Genomic DNA, 17,470 nt, shown 5'->3' with positions numbered 1-17,470 from the left:
CACAGTAGGGAATTTATGATTCTATCTCAAATTATTCAAAAAGAGGGCAGATAGATTTTTGAAATATTGAGCAGTTGAGGGCTGTGCGGATCAAGCATTAAAGAGGTGTTGAGGTCTGGGTTGGCCCAGCCATGATCTGATAGAATGGGGGAACAAGCCGAAGGGAATGAATGCCCTACTCCTGCTCTGATTCCTTGAGGCTCCATTTCATGCTTTTTTTTTATCTCCAAAGAAGAGTGCGATACAATGTGCTGAAGATCTCAGATGTTGTGAAAATGGTGTGTTTATGTACTGGTTCAGATGGCATTGGTTCATCAATCACAGTTATACAGTCATGAGTAGGAAGGGAATTCCCTCCATGAATAAAGGAAATCTACTGCAGAGCTCACACAAAGGGATCCAACCCCTCAGTAAACTCTCCATCACATTACCCAACACATTAGCAAAAGCAGGACGCACTGCGCATGCTTTAGCCAACAAAGGGACCTCGGTTGATTGATGTCAGCACCGGACCAATGAAAGGACGGTGGGCGGAACTGGAGGACCTGGCGGGTGGTTGCTCCTCCAACCAATCAAAGCGAACTAGGGGCAGAACTAGACTAAACCACGTGATCACCCTCGCGCACAGCGGCGAGTCGCTGTAATGAATTCTCAGGAAGTTATGGAGCGAAAGGATACGGTAAGGAAAGAAACAAATAAACAGAGGGAAACGGGAGAAAAACTGTTGCTACGAGGGGAGAGGTTTTACAAACATGTTGTGTACGTTGGAAAACACAAATTTGAACGTCCCAGTCCCGTGTTTGTAGTAAACGGGAAATTGCCTCAGCGCGGCTGCAGGCCTGAGTGAGCGCCGCCATCTTTATTCAGGGCAACGATTCATTGGACACGTGCGCGGCCGCCATCTTTGTAGGGGGCAAGGTGCAGCCAGGCGCATGTGCAGCCTTTCTCTGGTACAGAGTCATTGGGCAGGATTTACACAGAGCACATTCAAACTCAGAGAAGTGGATGTTTATTTCTGGATTTGTTTCGTCATTCATTTAAATGGCTTGCTGTCGTAACTGAGTTTGCAGGTCATTCAAAATTGGAGGTATTGTGCATAGTGAAGAAGGTCACCTCAGGTTCCAGTGAGATATTGATCAGATACGGATTAATTTAGATAAATGTGAGGTGCTGCATTTTGGAAAAGCAAGTCACGGCAGGACTTATACACTAGGGGAAAGTGAAGACTGCAGATGCAGGAGATCAGAGCTGAAAAATGTGTTGCTAGAAAATCGCAGCAGGTCAAGCAGCATCCAAAGATCAGGAGAATCGACATTTCGGGCATGAGGATTCCTGAAGAAGGGCTCATGGCTGAAATGTCGATTATCCCGATCTTTGGATGCTGCCTAATCTGCTGTGCTTTTCCAGCAACACGTTTTTCAGCCCAGGACTTATACACTGAATGGCAAGGCCCTGGAGACGCTTGCAGAACAAAGAGACCTTGGACTGCAGGATCATAGTCCTTGCAAGTCAAGTTGCAGGTAGATAGGATGATGAAGAAGGTGTTCAGTGTATTTTCCTTTATTGGTTAGAGCATTGAGTATAGGATGTGGGAGGTCATGTTGCTGTACAGGACATTCGTTAGGCCACTTTTGGAATATTGTGTGCAGTTCTGGCCTGCCTCCTATCAGAAGGGTGCTGTGAAACTTGAAAGGTTTCAAAAAAGACTGACAAGGATGTTGTTGGGGTTGGAGGATTTGAGCTACAGGATGAGGCATAAAAGGCTGGGGCTGTTTTCCCTGGAGTGCCATAGGCTGAGTGGTGATGTTATGGAGGTTTATACAATCATGAGGAGCATGAACAGGGTAAATGAATAAGGTGTTTTCCCTGGAGTAGTGGTGTCCAAAAGTAGAGGACATTGCTTTAGGGTGAACGGGCAAAAATTCAAAGGGGGCTAAAGAGCAACTCTTTCATGCGGTGGGTGGAATGAGCTGCCAGAGGAAGTGGTGGAGGCTAGTACAATTAAAACTTGTTGAAGGCATCTAAATAGACACATGATATGATTAGGAAGCGTTTACAGGGATATGGGCCAAGTGCTGGGAAATGGGAATAGATGAGGTTCGGATACCGGGTTGGCATGGATGAGTTAAACCGAAAGGTCTTTGTCGGTGCTATACATCTCTATGACTGTGGGATCATAACAGCTTATACAGCTCTGCTTCATCTCTGGGCTCCCTTATGACCACTTTGTCAATATCTAGCTTGCTCAGTATCGAACAATGGGTGTATTTTTGGTCTGTTTAGTATTTCACGATTACTTTTACAGACATTTTTGTAAGTTAATTTTTCTCTGCTGCCCAGCCCCTGACCATGTGCTGCTTATTAATTTTTTCTGGAAAATATTTGACAGTCAAGAATTCTTTTTTTCCAATAAGCAAGTGTATTTTCCTTCCATTTCTGACACTCAAATTCTGCATCATTTTCATTCCCTGTAATCTGTTTTGCACTCCCTGAAACATCAACTGTGTTTCTCCTTCCACAGAAACCAGTGATGAATGTCAAAGCCCTGTTGCCTATGGAGAGGGTGATGTTTGACTTTCTTGTACAGCTGCAGTTTATGTGGTGAAGGTGCTCCCACAGTGTGGTTGGGTAAGAGACATGACAGAGTATTCATTACAGCAACAGTGATGATTTGAAGGTAATTTCCAAATCAAGAACAGTTTGTAGTTTTATTATCCTTATAATTTCACAAAAATATTATTGGGAACTTTAGACATAAGGTCAGAGACTGATGATATTAGGTCAGGTGACCAAAAGCATTGCCAAATAAGCAGACTTTGAGGAATGTCTTAAAGGAGGAAAGCAAACCTGTGAGGGTTTGGCTGCGAATTTCAGAAAATGTTGCTTTGACAACTGTAAAAGCAGCCACACAGGTGAAGTAATGAATTAACAGATCATTGGGAGTCTCGAACAGAATGGGTTGTCGAAGTCTTCAAGGATGTGTGATGCAGTGAGTTAGGGATGATCATAATCAGGAATTAAATCAAGGGTGAGAATTTTAAATTGAGGGATGTGGGCCGGATGCTGGCAGGTGAGACTAGATTGGGTTGGAATATCTGGTCGGCATGGATGGGTTGGATTGAAGGGTCTGTTTCCATGCTGTACATCTCTGTGGCTGTATGTTGTAGATTACGAATAGGAGCCTTTTGATGGATTGACAATATTTTGTACGAGGGAGTACTTGGGCAGCAGAGATTTCGTTTTTCTTAAGATTACTGGGGTATTGAATGTGGGAAGCTGGCCAGGAGTATGTTTGGATACTGAAGTCTGGAGATAACACAAGGTGGATGAGAGTATATGAGCTGAGACAAGGGTGGACACAGCTAGAAATAGTGGTCTTGTAGTGGGACTGGGCTGTCACCCTCACCTCACCTCTGGGATTCAGTTAGTTGTTAGATTGTGAATCAGGGCGGTAACACAATCGGGAGCTAAGTGGCCCTGGTGGAGCCTAAAATGAGTGTCGCTCAGCTGACTGTTGCTGAGCAGCTGCTGCTTGGTAGCCCTGTTCATAACACCTTCCATCACTTTACTGCTGATCGAGTGTGGACTGATAGATGGAACTTGCCTGGGTTGGATTGCCCTGTGTTTTTGTGTTGAACATCCCTGGGCAATGTTCCACATTGTCGGTAGATGCCAGTGCTGGAGCGGGACGTGGATTGGTGGGTGGCAAGTTCTGGAGCACAAACCATCAGTATTATTGCCAGAATATTGGTAGGGCCTGTAGCCTTTGCACTACTTAACCATTTCTTGATGTTATTCAAACTGAATCAAACTGGCTTAAAACTCACATCTGTGATGTTGGAAACCACTGGAGAAGGCTGAGATGGATCATCCCACTTTGCACTTCTGGCTGCAGATTGCTGCAAATGCTGTTGTCTTATCTGGTGCGATAGGGTTAGGGTTGTGTGAGGCCCCTCCATCAGTAAGGGTGGGGATATCTGTGATACTTCCTACAGTGAGTTGTTTAATTATCCATCACTGTTCACAACTGGGTGTGGCAGAGCTGCAGAGCTCCGATCTGATCTTTTGGTTGTGGGATCGTTTCGCTCAGTTGCTTGCTGCTGATGGTGTTTGACATGAAATAGCTTCAGGAAATGGTTTAAGTAGAAATCAGAGATTAAGCAAATATATCACAGACAAAAGATGAACTGGACCATAGAATAGGACCCCTTAAAGATTAACAAGGCTGTCTATGGAACCACCGGGGGTGGGAAAGATATGCAAATATTTCACGTCATTTTTACTGGAGAAAGATCTGGAAGCTCGAGAGTTTGGGGAAATAAACAGAGAGAACTTGAAAAGTATCCATGTTACAGTGGAGGTGTTACTGGATGTCTTGAATCGCATCAAGGTGGATAAAGCCCTGGGACCTGATCAGATGTATCCTGGAACTTTCTGGAAATCTAGGGAAGTGATTGTTGGGCCTCTCCTGAGGTATTTGTATCATTGATCGTGACAGGTGAGGTGCCATTATTTTAAAAAGGTGATAAGGAGAGGCCATGGAACAAGAGAATAGTGAGCCTGAAGTCAGTGGCAGGCAAGTTGTTGGAAGGGATTCTTAGGGACAGGATATCCATCTATTTGGAAAAGTAAGGAATAATCACTGACTGTTGTCAATGTATCTTTGTACGTGCACAATCGTGTCTCACTAACTTGACTGAATGTTTTGAAGTGACAAAGAAAGTTGATTAAACCAGGCTGTGAACGTTGTTTATATGGACATTCAACAAGGTTCCACAAAGCAGACTGGTTAGCAGGGTTACATAACATGGAATGAAGGAGAACAAGCCATTTGGGTACAAAACTGGCTTGATGGTAGGAGACAGAGGGTGATGATGGAGGTTTGCTTTGTGGACTGGAGGACTGTAAGCAGCAGTGTGTTACAAGGATCGATTATTGGGTCCTTAGATAAATGACTTGGATGTGAATATATGAGGCATGGTTAGTAGCTTTACACAAGACACCAAAATTGGAGGTGTAGTGGACAGCGAAGAAGGTTAGTTCAGAATACAACAGGATCTTGATCAGATGGGCCAGTGGAGCAAGGAATGGCAGATAGAGTTCAATTTAGATAAATGTTAGTTGTTGGAATTTGGAAAGGCAAATCAGGGTAGGACTTATACACTTGCTGGTAAGGTCCTGGGAAGTGTTGCTGAACAAAGAGACCATGGAGTGCAGGTTCATAGTTCCTTGAAAGTAGAGTCACAGGTAGGTAAGGGAGTGAATGCAGCGTTTGTTATGCTCTTCCTCATGTTATGGCTGTACAGGACATTGATTAAGGCTCTTCTGGAATTCTGTTTTCAGTTCCAATCTCCCTGTTCCAGGAATGATGTTGTGAAGCTTGAAACTTTTCAGAAAATGTTTGCAAGGACTTTGCCAGAGTTGGACAGTTTGAGGGCAGTGCATGTTTGGAGTGAGCTGCCAAGGGAAGGGGTGGAGGCGAGTACAATTACAACATTTAAAAGACATTGATTAAGCCACTTCTCGAATTCTGTTTTCAGTTTGAATTTCCCTGTTCTGGGAAGGATGTTGTGAAACGTGAAAAGGTTCGGACAGGATTTACAAAAACGTTGCCAGATTTGGAGGATTTGGGCTACAGGGAGAGGCTGAATAGGCTGGGGTTAATTTCCCTGCAGAGTCCAAGACTGAGAGGTGATTCATGGAGATTTATAAAATCACGAGAGGCATGGATAAGGTGAGCAGCCGGGGTTCTTTTTCCTGAGGTTAGGTGGGTCCAAAACTAGAGCACATGGTTGAGAGGGCAACGATTTAAAAGGAATCTAAGGGCAACGTTTCCAAGCTGAGTGTGGTGTATGTATGGAATGAGCTGCCAGATGAAGTAGTGGAGGCTGATAAAATCACAACATTTAAAAGGCATCTGAATGGGTACGTGAACTGTAAGGATTTTGATGGATACAGGCCAACAGTTGGAAAATGGGATTCCAGTAGTTTAGGATTCCTAGTTGGCATGGATGAATTGGACCGAAGTTCTGTTTCTGTGCTGCACATGTTTATGGTGTTAATAAACTAAGATGCGTTCCTCTTTTGTGGAGAGCAAGCTGCAGCACAGATAATTGTCCTTGGAGCTGAGAAGCTGAAGCAGTGATTTCGACCTGGTGCAGATTTGGTTCCAAGGTCTTGAATTTGTGGAGAGAGAGGAATTGATAACACTGTCACAACTTTTAGTAACTACTTTCAAGTAATTGGCAAATAATACAAAGTGAAAATGTGAACATTATTGTACTCAGTAAGCTCTGAGCATCTGGAACATTCTGAACGACACAGATTCAGCAGGTATTCTGAAAGAGACTTGGAATTTTAATTTTTAAGGAAATATTTGGGGGGCTGTGGGCAAATAGGAGGGGAAATGGGACAGATTTGCAGCATCTCCAGAGGGAGAGAGTACAGCCCCAATGGGCTGAATAGCCCCCAGGCCCTGTGCTCTGTGATACTGCCCCATTCACTGTGAATGATGAAGCTCATCCCAGGGCAGAGAGAGGGATTAGCCCTCCACTCTCATCACAATGGGGCCCGGCTGATTGACGGCAGCTCCAGACCAATGGGAGGAAAGTCTGTGTGGTCCTGCAGCCAATAGGAGTGAATGAGGGGTGTGGCCAGCAAGATGACACCTGTCCATGAACTGTGCAGGTGCAGTGTCATTGTTTGGGGTTGGGAGAGACAGCAGAGACTGGGACAGAGGCTGTGGGACCTGAATTACAAACTCCCGGGAAATTAGAACCAAAAGAACTGCGGAAGATGTAAATCAGAAACAACAACCAGGAGGTTCTGGAAACGCTCAGCAGGTCTGGCAGTTTCTGTGAAGAGAAATCAGAGTTAAAGTTTCAGACCCAGTGTCCCTTCCTCAGAACTGATACTGAGAGAAAAAATGTTGGTTTATATGCAGAAGGTAGGGTTTAGGGGAGGATGTAAGGAGTAAAGGATAGGTGGGGATAGAGCGAGAAGAAGGGTTAGATAAAGGAGTGGACAACGATCTGGCTGGGGAGGGTGACTAGCTGTTAATGGAAACTGTTAGTGGCTAACCATAGGTAGTGTGTAATGACAGGCTGTGAGAACAAGGACTGGGGTGTGGGGTAGGAGGCTAGGGCATGGGGTTGCTAAACTATGGTTAGCCACTAACTGTCTCCATTGTAAGCTGTTCTCCACAGACATCACTCCATGATTGGAGCTGCAGAGAACAGTTGCAGATGGGCGGCATGGTGGCATAGTGGTTAGCACTGCTGCCTCTCAGCGCCAGAGACCCGGGTTTTATTCCCACCTCAGGCAACTGTCTGTGTGGAGTTTGCACATTCTCCCAGTGTCTGCGTGGGTTTCCTCCGGGTGCTCTGGTTTCCTCCCACAGTCCAAAAATGTACAGGTTAGGTGAATTGGCCATGCTAAATTGCCCGTCGTGTTAGATGTAGGGGAATGGGTCTGGGTGGGTTGCTCTTTAGATGGTTTGTCTGATCTAAAAACCTCTTCAATATCCTTCCCAACCTCCTCTGTACTCCTCAAAGATGTATCTTAAAGTTGTTCTCTTTAATCAATGTTTCCAGCATTCGTGAAGCACTTTAGGAGAATTGTCAGTGTGAAAGACTCCATACAATGCAGGTCATTGTTGTTAATGTCTGACATTAGGAGAAACAGGAATGAACACTCTCTCTTATACCTGATGAACAGCAGCAAAAGCAGGAAGCACTGAGCATGCTCCAGCCCACAAAGGGCCTCTGGTGATTGATCTCAGTGCAGGACCGATAAGAGGATGGGGACGGGGCTGGAAGACAAGGTAGTGCCGGTTGGTCTGAGTGAATGAGGGGCGTGGCTACACTCAACCACGTGATAAGCTTCTGGATTAGTGGTGCTGGAAGAGCACAGCAGTTCAGGCAGCATCCAATGAGCAGCGAAATTGACATTTCGGGCAAAAGCCCGTCATCAGGAATAAAATGATACCACGTGATAAGCTTCACTGGCAGCACTGTGATGTTGTGACCAAGCCATTGGAAATGTGTGAAGGTGCAGGGCATGGTTAAGGAAAGACATATTGACCAGGAAGAGAAGGAAATTTTAATGGAGCGGTCTGAGAGGTTTTACAGAACTTAGTGCACATCGGAAAACACAAATTTGAAAATCCCAGGCCCGTGTTTGTGGCAAACGGGAAAATGCTTCAAATGGTGAAAGGCGTGAGTGATCACCGCCATCTTTACTGGGGGCAGTGATCCACGGGACACGTGTGTGGCTGCCAACTTTGAGAGGGGCAAGCTGTAGGGGGACACATGCACAGCCTTCCTTGGCAGGGAGTGATAGGGCAGGATTTACACAGTGTCAGAGTCAGGATGTTTTCAATGTCAAAGAGTGTGATGCTAGAAAAGCACAGCAGGTCAGGCAGCAGCCGATTGGTGGGAAGGAATATGGAAACGTAGGACAGGTCAAAAGGGTAGTGCCGAGTTGGAAGGCTGGATCTGGGACAAGGTGGGGGGAGTGGAAATGAGGAAACTGGTGAAATCCACATTGATCCCATGTGGTTGGAGGATCTGAACATCGATGATGAGGCATTCTTCGTCCAAGCATCAGATGCCTGGGATTTGGCGGTGGAGGTGGCCCAGGACCTGCATATCTTTGGTGGAGCGGGAAGGGGAGTTCAAGTCTTTGGTCACTGGCTGTTTGGCTTGTTTAGTGTTTTACTGTTACCTTCACAGACCTTTTGTAAGTTAATTTTCCTCTGCTGCCCAACCCCTGACAATGTGCTGCTCTCTAAACGGACTAAATTTTCCACAGTATCTTTGCCAGTGAATAATTCTTTTTTTCAACAAAAGAGTGCATTTTCCTTCCATTTCTGACCATCAAATTCTGTAACATTCTCACTTCCTGTAATGCATTTAGCACTCCCTGAAATATCAACTATGTGTTTCTCTCTCCAGAGACACCAGTGATTAATGCCAGAGTCCCATTGCCTGTGGAGAGGGTGATGTTTGACTTCCTTGTCCAGCTGCAGTTCGTGTGGTGAAGGTGCTCCCACAATGTTCTTGGGTAAGAGATGTTACAGATTATTCACTCTGCGACAGTGAAGAGTTGACAATGTGTGTGCAAATCAACAACGGTTTGTATTTTTATCGTTTTTATAATTTCACAGAAATTGAGAATTTCTGACATATCCCCATTCTGATGGAGATATTGGGTCAGGTGATCAAAAGTATTGCCAAATAAGCAGGTTTTCAGGAATACCTTAAAGGAGGAAAGCAGGTCTGAGAGGGTCAGGGAGTGAATTCCAGACTGTGTTCCCTTGACCGTGTCGAAACAGCCAGACAGGTGAAGCAATGAATAAATGCATCTTTGGGAGTCTGAAAGAAAATGAGTTATCGGGGTCTCTCAGGTTGTGTGGTGCAGGGAGACAGGGATGTTCACAGCCAGGAATTACATCACGGGAGAGAATATTAAATTGTTGCTTGTTAATAGGAGCCTTTTGATGGATCAACAAGCTTTGGTACAAGTGAGCTCTTGGGCAGTAGGGTTTTAGATATTCTTGAGCTTATATGTAAGTTGAATGTGGGAGGCTGGCCAGGAGTGTGTTTGGATAACGAAGTCTGGAGATAACACAGGGATGGACGAGTATTTCAGTAAATGGGCTGAGACTAGGGTGGAGTTGGTGATGTCACTGATGTAGAAATAGCAGTTTTGGAGTCTGGTTTCTCCTCATCACTCCCCCTCACCAAATCACAAATATTGTTCGTTGTTCTGTCTGTCTTTTCTGGTTATGTCCTTCTCTCCAATTCTGCTAAGAACGAATATTTGACCTCAAGGTTGTTGGAAAATCCTGCTCCATCTCCACTCTCCCTTTCCTTTCTGAATTCCTCATATGTGGTGTCCATCCAGGATCTATCTTTGTCCCCTCCTGTATCTCACCTACATACTGCCAGGAGGTGACATCGTATTGGTTTCCCATGTACACTGACAATGCCCAGCTCTCTCTCCCTATCATCCCTCTCCATTGCTCCACTGTTACTCATTCATCAAACTGCTTACCACTCAATTGGCTGCAATTTCCTCCAATGAAACACTGCAATGGTTAAACCCAATGCCTTCAGTTGCTATTACAAATTCCTTTCCCTTACTGCTGAGCCCCTCCCTCTCACTGGGAAATGCCTGAGGCAGAACTTCACAATATTGCTCTCATATTCTGACCCCAAGGTGACCTTCTGATCAGACATCTACACAATCGCAAACACCAGGAATTCCAATCTCTTAAAATGGTATTTTTCTCCACCTCACCCCAGCTCCATTGCTACTGAAACCCCTTACCCATGTCTGTGTTGCATTAAAGTTGACAAATCTAAAACAGAACCCTTGATTCTGCAGGTAAAAACGCTTTTGCCCGAAACGTCGATTTCGCTGCTCGTTGGATGCTGCCTGAACTGCTGTGCTCTTCCAGCACCACTAATCCAGTCCTTGATTCTGCAACTGACCCAGAGTCTGGTTCTAGGTTCCCTCATGATGGGACACATCCTCTCAGTATTTACCCTGTAATACCCCTTAATAAGCCTATATGTTTCAATAAGATCCCCTCTCATTCTCCCCCAAATCCAATGAGTCAAGTCCCAATTTCTTCAGCCTTTTCTTAAAAGATAGTCCCTGCAAACCAGGTATCATCCCAGTCAATCTTCTCTAAATGCTTCCGATGAAGTGATGTATTTCCTTAAATAAAGGACCAAACCTTCTCTCATTACTCCAGATGTGGTCTCACTCGCACTATATAAAGTGGCTCTCAGGAATATATTCGAAACTCTTCTACTGCAAATCCCCTGAAATCAGGAACAATATTCCATTCCCCTTCCTGATGACCTGTTGTAACTGTGTGCTAGCTTTCTGTGTTTCCTGTACAGTTACCCCCCGGTCCCTTTTGTGTTGCAGCTTTCTACAGTTTCCATCATTTAAATAGTCCTCTGTTCTTTTATTACCTCCTCCAAAATGAACAACCTCACAGTATCCCAAGTTATGCTCCATTTACCAACTTGTCCACTTCTCCGAATCCCTCTCTTTAAATTGTTTATAATCTTTTTAGAAGTTTACTGTTCTACATTTTCCAGGAGATACCCCCCTCATTCTTCTGAATCTTTCCAGGGAGCACCGGACAGTGGGAAGCATGCTGAGTTGCTGTCTTCAGAGAGACTCTTTGGAGTGACTGGGAGGATCTTGCTGCCCATTGGTCAGAATGGAGACAACTTGCCCATCAAGCTGCATGAGCCTTTCACCCCCCCGCCCCCCCCATGTCTTATTGATGAGGCACAGCGGCAGCACGGAAGGATAGAAAAGGAAGAAAATCCTGCTGTCCGCATCTCACTGACTCTTGCAACATTCTGTCCCATGTGTCAAAGATCTGTCCTGTTCAGTCACATGAAGTCCCAAGGTGGAAACTCATAGAAACCCACATAGATTTCCCCCTGAACTGACTGCTGACCTCCACAAGGGGTAATGTGTACAGTCATCCTGGGCCAGGAGGAGGGGATGGTGCGAGTTTCTAACCTGACCTGACAGTGACAGATTTTATAAACTTGTATTACAGGATACTACAGGTGGATATTCAGATGGCAATCTCAGTAATTGTAACACCAAACTCTGATTGAATTACTCCATTCATCAGGACCTGGATATTTGCACTGTGTGTGAGTATTTTTTTCCAGCTCAATTCCATTTTCTGCATAAAAATTCTCCTTTGAATCAAACCGTCCTGTCAATAAATTTCCCCGAAATCTTCAATATGTGTCCAGTAATCCTTTTATGATGAGTTGATGAGTGTAAGGTTTAACATCCTGATGTATATGTTTTGTAAGCACTTGTCTCTCAGCTTCCCTCAATTTCCTTTGCTACAAGGAGAACAATCTGTTTTCCCAAACACCTGATTCCCCAATGTCTGTTTGCTCTCTATAAGGCACACATCAGGATCGTGTTGGAACATTCTCCACTTGCCTGCATCAGTGCAGCCCTCAACAGTATTAAAGAAAGCGAACATCCTCCAGGACAAAGCACTGTGCCTGAGTGGTGTCCCATCCACCACCTTCAGCATTCCCTCTCTCCACCCCCGGTGCACAGTGGCATCACTGTGTAAAAGGTAAAGTCAGTATTGTCCTACCAGACCATAGGGCTGCTCTCTTATTAGGGAGAGATGTCTGGTGGTGGTTTAACCTGAAGGTTACCACAGCCCAGGCAAGGGGAGAGGTTGAGAATGAGAGTCCATCTATTATAGATGGATATTCTTGATATGTATTAACAACACCCATGTCCCTGCAACTAAAATCCCCCATTCCTTGAACCATCCTGGTAACTCTCCTGTGCCCCCTCTCAGGGACCCTGCCAACCTTCCCAATTTGTGGGCGATCTCTGGTTTGCACAGACCCAGCTGCTCTGTGTTCCTGTGGGTGATGTCATCATCGAGCACCAGTTGCACTAAACCTCACTGTCTGTGAGGGTGGGAGACATAAATCCCCAAAACACTTGAGATGTATTTAGTGTGCACTTGCTATGCCATGATAGATGACACTTTTCCACAAGTACTGGAAAATAGATGAGGATAGTTCGGTGGTAGTTTTCTTTCTCACAGACTCGATGGACCACCAGAGCGTTTTCCTGTTCTGTAGACCGCTGAGATGTTTATTATAAGAATATGACAGGCTCCATTGGACATCAGGTCAGAAAAGGTGATTCTAGAATAGATGACATGTGATTGGTCGATTTTCTTGGGAGGAAAGTGAGACGCAAAGGTTTAAGAGGAAATTCAGAAGCTCAGCGCAGGAATTGTAAAGGGCTATTATCAAGTGAGAAATAAACATTGGGCATCCTGAAAGCTGGAAATAACGAAAGGCACATATAGCAGAGCTTTGAGAGACTGGAGGGGATTAGACATGGGGAGGATAATGAAGCTGGAGGAGATGCAAGTTGGAAAGGATTGTGAGGATGGAGGATGTTACAGAGATAGAGATATTTGTGATAGAGATTTTTGGATTTTGAGGCTGGAGAGGAATTATAGAGATGAGGAAGATTTGTAAGGCTGGATGAGGTGGCACTGATAGGGAGAGTTCCAAACATAGAGGAATTTACAGAGATAACGAGTCATAAAGTTACACAGCATCGACACAGACCCTGTGGTCCAACCAGTCCGTGTCGACCATAAATTTGAACTGAACTAATCTCATCTGCCTCCACTTGGTCTAAGTCCATCCGAGCATTCTCTATGGCTCCAAATATACAGGTCCAAATGTTTTTTTCCTATTAGAATCCCATTCCCCTACCCTTTTGCTCTACAATTACCCCTGACTAATTCACTCAACCCAATCATTCCTGAACACTATGGGCAATTGAGCACGGCCAGTTCACCTCCCCTGTACATCTGTGGATTGTGGGAGGAAACGGCAGCACCTGGAGGAACCCACGCTGTCATGGGGAAGAATATGCAAACTCCACATGGACAGTCACCCAATACAGGAATTGAGCCTGTGTCCCTGGCGCTGAGAGGTAGCAGTGCTAACCGTTGAGCCACTGTGCCACCCTGAAATTGTAATTGTATTCACAGCTACCATGTCCTCTGCAAGTTTATTCCACGTGTAAACCACTCTCTGTCCAGAAACAAAAAATAAAATCCAGAACTTCTTTTTAAAACCTTCCTTTTCTCACTTTAAAAAGTATGTCCCCAATCTTGAATCGCGCCCCCTCCTGGAAAGGGCACCTGCTGTTGACATTACCAAAACTCTTCAGGATTTTATAAACCTCTAATAAGGTCACCCCTCAGCCTCCTGTGCTTTTGTGAAAAAGGACCCAGCCTATCCAGACTGCTTATAATTCAATCCCTCCGTTCCCATTACCATCCTGGTAAATCTCTTCTGAACCTGCTCCGATTTAATAATATCCTTCCTATAACAGCACAACCAGAACTGGGCACAGTATTCCAGAAGAGGCCTCCCCAACATCTTGTACAACCTCATCATAACGTCCTAACTCCTATATTCAAAGATCTGAGCAATGAAGGCAAATGTGCTAAAGCCCTTCTGAACCACCCTGTCTGCATGTGACACATAGTTCAAAGATCTGAACCCCTCGGTCTCTTTGTTTCAAATCACTATCCGAGGCCAAACTTTTAATCAGTGTAATTCCTGCCCTCGTTAGTTTCACCAAGATGTAATATTTTGCATTTATTCCAGTCCAAAAATCACAAACATCCTTCGAGTATAAAGGCAACAGGAGCATACTTCAGAATAAAATCAGTAAGGCAAAAAGGGGACAGGACATGGCTTTGGTGAATAGGGCGGTTTGGACAAACCTGGGAACTACAGATGCTGTGCTAGACGAGGTGTTGGAGGGAGCCCGAAGCGACAGGATTTGCGTGAATTTGGAAAAGCACAGACTGATTAGGGATAGTCAACATAACGTTCTGCATGGGAAATCATGTGTCACAGACTCGATCTGGTTTTTAAGAAGTAACAAAGAGGATTGAGGAGGGCAGAGCAGTAGATGTGATCTATATGGACTTCAGTAAGGCGTTCGACAAGGTTCCCCATGGGAGACTGGTTAGCAAGGTTCGATCTCACGGAAGTAGCCATTTGGATATAGAACTGGCTCAAAGGCAGAAGACAGAGGGTGGTGGTGATGGATGATTATTTTTCAGACTGGAGGCCTGTGACGAGTGGAATGCCACAAGGATTGGTGCTGGGTCCACTACTTCTCATCATTTATATAAATGAATTGGATGTGAACACGGGAGGTATAGTTAGTAAGTTTGTAGGTGGCACCAAAATTGGAGGTGTAGTGGACAGTGAAGAAGGTTACCTCAGATTTCAATGGGATTTTGATCAGATGGGCAAATGGGCTGAGGAGTGGCAGATGGAGTTCAATTCAGATAAGTGCGAGGTGCTGCATTTTGGAAAAGCAAAGCTTAGCAGGACTGATACACATCATGGTCAGGTCCTGGGGAGTGTTGCTGAACAAAGAGACCTTGTTGTGCAGGTTCACAGCTCCTTGAAAGTAGAGGCGCAGTTAGATAGGATAGTGAAGGTATATGGTATGATTTCCTTTATTGGTCAGAGTATTGAGGAAGAGAGTTGGGAGGTCATGTTGCAGCTGTTCAGGACATTGGTTTGGCCACTCTTACAATATTGTGCACAATTCTGTTCTCCACCTATCACACGGATGTTGTGTAACTTGAAAGGTTCACGAAAGATTTATCAGGATTTTGCCAGGGTTGGAGGGTTTGAGATATAGGGAGAGGCTGTATAGGCTGGGGCTGTTTTCCCTGGAGCGTCAGAGGCTAAGGAGTGATCTCAGAGGTTTCTAAAATCATGAGCATGGATCAGATAGATAGACAAGGTATTTTCACTGGAGTGGGGGAATCTAGAACTAGAGGGTATAGATTTAGCGTGAGAGGGGAAAGATATAAAAGGGACCTAAGGGGCAACTTTTTCATGCGACGGTGTTGCGTTTATGGAATGAGCTGCCAGAGGGAGTTATGAAGGCTGGTACAATTGCAACATTTTTATAGGCATCTGGATGGGTATATGAATAGGAAGGGTTTAGAGGGATATCGACCAAGTGCTGGCAAATGGGACGAGATTAGGTTCGGATATCTGGTCGGTATGGACGAGTTTGACTGAAGTGTCTGTTTCCGTGCTGTATGTCTGTGACTCGCAGCCGGGGATCAGCTCAGTGGGTTTCAGTCTCTTAAAAGGTAAATCTTACTCTGCTTTACTTTTTAAAATCCGCAACATTCAGTAGGGTGAGTGTTTACTAGTTTAAGTGCCTCTGTTATGATCTTTTGGTTGAATGTTTTAAATATAAAATACAGGTTCTAATGTATTCGAGAGTAGTCTTCTGTAAAGCTGTAAGACTCTGCCCTTTTTCTGGGTCTACAGATTAAGGTGCAGAGATGGCCATTCGTACAGTGATGTGCACTTCCTGGAGGAGAGTAGGGGGAGTTTGAATGATCCTGATGATAGCCTGCAGGAAGTGATGCAAATCCTCTTGGATTACATGGATCAGATGGAGCGGTGCTTAATGGTAATGATGAATTTACAAGAGTCGGGATGTGTGATAGGTAGCAGTTTCAGGCCGAAAAACTGCCGATACAGTCAGGTAGATGGGTTACCTATCGGAAAGGTAGGAGAGGGAGGAAGGTAGAGCAGGAGTCTCCTGTGGAGAAAGTGAGGACTGCAGATTCTGGAGATCAGAGCTGAAAAATGTTTTGCTAGAAAAGGGCTTATGCCCGAAACGTCCTGCTCCTTTCATGCTGCCTGACCTGCTGCGCTTTTCCAGCAACACAACTTTTCAGCCATGAGTCTCCTGTGGATATCCCCATCTCAAACAAGTTTACTGTTTTGGATAATGTAAGTGGTCATAGACTTTCAGGGAATGTTGCACTGACAGCCAAGTTACTGGTACTGAGATTGACTCCACTATAATGAGAGGTATATCAGATTCCAAACGCTCAAGGATGATAAGGGACTTTCTAGTTGGGCACAGACTGCTGTTTCTGCAGCTGATAGTCAGACATCAGATTGGGGTGGAACCTCCCTGGTGCCAGGGTCAAGGATGTTTCAGACAGGTAGCAGAATATTATCAAAGGAAAGAATGACCAGTGGGAGGTCATTGTACATTGGTACCAATGACATAAGAAGGGGAAAAGATAAAGTCCTGATGAGAGAATATAGCAAATTAGCCTGGAATATAATAAAGCAGGTCCTCGGTCATAATATGTGGATTACTCCAGGTGCTCCATGCTCGTGAGACTAGGAATAGCAGGATGGAGGAGATGAATGATTGGCTAAGGAGCTGGTGTAGGGCAGAAGGATTCACATCTTTTGATCATTGTAATCTCCTCTTGAGTAGAGTTGATGTGCATGAGAAGGATGGATTGTACCTGAATTGGAAGGTGTCTGATATCCAGGCAGGGAGATTTGCTCGTGATACTCAGGAGTCATTAAACCAGTGAGGGAGTGTGGGTAAACTCAAAGAGATAGTGAGAAAAGAGGTAAGTCTGAGGCTGGTACAGTTCAGAAGTCAGACAGTCAAGGGCAAGGCACAGAACCATGTAGAACTGACAAGTTACACTGCATTTACTTCAATGCAAGAGGCCTGACAGGGAAGGCAGATGGGCTCAGGGTATGGTTTTGAATGTGGCACTGGGATATCATGGGTATTACTGAAACGTTGCTCAGAGATGGGTAGGACTGGCAGCGTAATGTTCCAGGGTATCGATGCAAGAGGAAGGATAGAAAGGGGGACATGAGAGGAGGTGGAGTGTCCTTTTTGATTAGGGGTAGCATTACAGTTGTGCTGAGGGAGGATATTCTGAGATTACGTCCAGCAAAGTTATTTAGGTTGACCTGGGAAATAAGAAAGGGATGATCACCTTGTTGTTATTACCTGCGTGGGTTTCGTCTGTTTGCTGTGGTTTCCT

General features: G+C 44.9%; 1 long non-coding RNA gene across 10 annotated transcripts in view; it reads left to right on the top strand.

Moving 5' to 3' along the window:
- Positions 1-597: 597 nt before the first annotated feature.
- The window catches only part of LOC140476635 (uncharacterized), a 50,218-nt gene continuing 33,345 nt past the window's right edge, over positions 598-17,470 (top strand). For 4 of the 10 annotated variants that reach the window (XR_011960556.1, XR_011960553.1, XR_011960560.1 and 1 more), the window contains exons 1-4: positions 608-679; positions 2,522-2,677; positions 8,955-9,063; positions 11,594-11,693. This is a non-coding gene — a long non-coding RNA (uncharacterized lncRNA). Of the gene's footprint in view, positions 680-975; positions 1,088-2,521; positions 2,678-8,954; positions 9,064-11,593; positions 11,694-11,959; positions 12,140-17,470 lie in introns of those variants that run through there. The other 6 variants (XR_011960558.1, XR_011960555.1, XR_011960561.1 and 3 more) reach the window with 5 other exon arrangements.

This window comes from Chiloscyllium punctatum, chromosome 4, assembly GCF_047496795.1.
Source record: "Chiloscyllium punctatum isolate Juve2018m chromosome 4, sChiPun1.3, whole genome shotgun sequence".
Classification (NCBI taxonomy): domain Eukaryota; kingdom Metazoa; phylum Chordata; class Chondrichthyes; order Orectolobiformes; family Hemiscylliidae; genus Chiloscyllium; species Chiloscyllium punctatum.
This window is presented reverse-complemented; position numbering and strand designations above follow the sequence as displayed.